Source organism: Pinus tabuliformis, chromosome 3_1 (assembly GCF_031772625.1).
Source record: "Pinus tabuliformis cultivar Carrire ecotype Pingquan chromosome 3_1, CPIR1, whole genome shotgun sequence".
Classification (NCBI taxonomy): domain Eukaryota; kingdom Viridiplantae; phylum Streptophyta; class Pinopsida; order Pinales; family Pinaceae; genus Pinus; species Pinus tabuliformis.
Genome location: NC_142301.1, coordinates 923,150,118 through 923,153,898, shown reverse-complemented (window position 1 = coordinate 923,153,898; position 3,781 = coordinate 923,150,118).

The following is a 3,781-nucleotide window of genomic DNA, read 5'->3' as shown; positions in this document are numbered from 1 at the left end:
GGAAAACATCGTGGACTTTCATTGTCGAAGGCAGTGCAAGTCAATAGGCTACTCGTCCAATCCTTTCAAGAATCTTGAAAGGTCCATAAAAACGAGGTGTCAGCTTGGCACATGATCCAATCCACAAGGATATCTTCTTGGGCTTGATGTGCAAGTACACCTGTTCCCCAACCTGAAACTCCTTAAACAACCTGTTCCAATCTGCATAACTTTTATGTCTATCTTGTGCTGCCTTTAGATTCTTCTTGATTACCTGCATTATTTGTTTCATTTATGCCAACATATTCGTTCCTATAATTACCCTATTAACTGGATTAATCCAACTAATAGGAGTATTACAACTCCGACCATAGAGGGCCTCAAACGAACTCATCCTCAAATACTCTTGATACCCATTGTTGTAAGTGAACTCTATCAGTGAAAGATACTCTTCCCACTTTTTCTCTTGATGCATCACATACATCCTCAACATATCCTCCAATATCTTGTTGACCCTCTCTATTTGTGGATGATAAGTTGTGCTGAAGGCCAACTCTGTACCCAAACCTATAAATAACTCTTTCCAGAACCTAGAAGTGAACTTAGCATCCTTGTCTAACACAATCTTCTTCGGGACACCATGCAACCTCACTACATCTCTGATGAAAACCTGTGCTACCTCATTAGCTGAATAAGTAGACTTTACTGGAATGAAGTGTGCTACCATTGTCAACCTGTCAACCAGAACCATAATTGAATCATGTTGTATATATGTCCATGAAAAACCTGAGATGAAGTCCATGGAAATGACCTCCCATTTCCAGTATGGAATCGAGATCGGTTGTAGTAACCCACCTATATGCTTACACTCTATCTTTACCTGTTGACAATCCAAGCATTTTGCCACGAACTCTGCCACTTTCGTCTTCAAGTTTGGCCAGTAGTAAAACTTATTCACCGCTGTCAATGTCTTATGATATCTTAGGTGACCTGAATACGGTTTAGCACGAAAATCTCTCAATATAAGCTTCTTGAGCTTGTTGTCATCTGGCACATATATTGTATCCCTAAATCTGACCAAGCCATCTATTGTGAGATGATAGTCTACATCTTATGCACCTGTACCTATACATGTACATGTATATGTTCTTGTACCTATACTCTATTGTAACTTGTTATCCTTACCTGCCTGTAATATCTGAGCCTGTAGATATTTCCCATAAGAACTCATAGTTTCTATGTGGTTCACCTGCATTTGCCTGCTAAGACTATCTGCAACACTATTCTCTTTACCTTTAATGTACTTGATCTCAAATTCGAACTCGTTGATCGTGGCTAACCATCTAGCTCGCTTGGTATTAAAATTTGGTTGGTCAAATACATACCTCAATCCACCATGATCGCTCATCAATACAAATCTCTTGCCAAGAAAATAGTCCCTCCACATTTTTAATGCATGGATGATCGCTTCCAACTCAAGATTATGTGTCAGATAATTTTGCTCTTGCTCATTCAGTTTCCATGATTCATAACATACTACCAGCCCTCCTGCATACGAACTTCACCAAGTCCTCTCTTACAAGCATTTGTGCATACCACAAACTCTTTGTCTAGATCTGCAATCTTTAGCATTGGAGCATTTGTCAACAATTGTTTCAACTGCTCAAAACTTGTTACACATTCTTATGTCCATTCAAACTTCTTACCTTTTCGATGCATTGGCGTGATAGGATATGCAATGCAAGAGAATTTCCACATGAACCTTAGTAGCAACTTGCTAACCCCATAAATTATCTTACCTCATCCACATTCCTAGGAGCTACCCATTCCATGATAGCCCTTATCTTCTCTAGATCCACTGCTTTTCCTTCCTTGGAAACAACATGTCCCAAGTAATGTACCTATGTCTGAAAGAAATTGCATTTGCTAAGCTTAGCATACAACTGATGCTCTCTTAGCAATCTCAACATTCTTATTAAATATTCAGTATGTTGTTCCTCATTCTTAGAATATACCAATATATCATCAATGAATACAATAACAACTTGTCCAGACGAGGACGCAACACATTATTCATCAAACACATAAAAGTAGCTGGATCATTAGTCAAACCAAATGGAACTACAACAAACTCATAATGTTTGTATCTAGTCCGAAAAGTTGTCTTGTGAATGTCATCTTCTTTAATGCATACCTGATGATATCCTGATCGTAGATCAATCCTCAATAACATTGTTGCTACCTTCAATGGATCGAACAAATCATCAATCCTTGGCAATGGATACCTTTTCTTAATGGTTACCTTCTTCAACTTCCTGTAATCAATGCACAACCTGAGAGTACCATCCTTCTTCTTCACAAAAAATATCGGTGTGCCCCATGGTGATACACTTGGCCTAATGTATCCCTTGTTAAGCATTTCCTTCAATTGAAACTTCAACTCTACCAACTCTAGAGTACTCATCCTATATGGTCCTTTTGATGTTAGTGCTGCCCCTCGTACCAACTTAATAGAAAAATCCACTTCCCGGCGAGGCGGAAACTCTGAAATCTCTACTGGAAATACATCTTGAAATTGTTGTAAAACCGAGTACCTGATCAAAATATTTGGATCCTCAACTTCCTTGCCTTTTTCACTAGAAATATGTACCACAAATAACACACACCCTTTCCTACGACCATGCTTTTCCTGCATAGTTGTCACCATTCTAAATGATGTTGCCTTCTTCTTACCCAACAAGACTCTTTGTTCTCCATTGTCATCCAAGCACTCAATATCTTTGTCATAACAGTCCACCATGGTCCCATGGAGATCCAACTAATCCATACCCAAAAGCATGTTATATGAACCCAATGGCAATACATTCAAATGTGTTGATGTAGACATACCATTCAACTCAAATGCACAAGATCTTACCCAATGATGAACTCCCTTCTTGGTACCGGTAGCCAACTGTACTAACCAATATTCAGCATGCACTTCTTTATTTAAACCACACTTATCCACAAGGTCAGGATTAACATAACTATAATTAGATCCAGGGTCAAACAAATAGAAACAACTCGATCACAAAGCTTATTGTCCATCTCGATAATAGATGCCTGGTGATCTGCCTGCCTGTTATCCAACGTTGCATAGATCCGAGGAACACTCTGTCCAACATCCCCCACTGTTTGCGCTTCCTAAGCACTGTAGATTTGCGGTCTACCACCCTGATGTTGTGGATGATCTCTCCTGCAATGATCTTTTCCATAAGTCCAACATTGTATAAGCTTCCAACCTGCACCCTTGTTCTGCTCCTCAAACTAAAATCCCTACCCTTTGTCAGATGCATTGAACTTCTTGTGTGGTGTTGCATTCTCTTTGTTACCTATGTCCTGAGGCCTTGCTCGCTTCTTATCCCATTTCCCTTTATTCCTTGCATTACCTTTCTAATCTGATTTAGTCTCAGATCTGCACTTTGATTGCTCATAACAATGCTTTAGCTTCCGGATGGCCTCCTCCAATGATCTAGGCTCATCAAACTCAATCTTGTCTTTGAATGCTATCAACAACCCACTGATGAATCTTTGAATCTTGGCCTTCTCCTCCTTGAGGTAAGGCACATATCTCAACAAATACATAAATATGTTATTGTACTCTTTATCAGTGATAGAGCCTAGCTTTAACTCATAAAACTCTTTTTCCCTATCATCATAGTACCTATCCAATAGATACTTCTTCCTGAATAGTCTCTCAAATTCACTCAAAGTCAACTCCTCCTCATAAATATCTATGACGTTCTTTACATATTCCCACCAG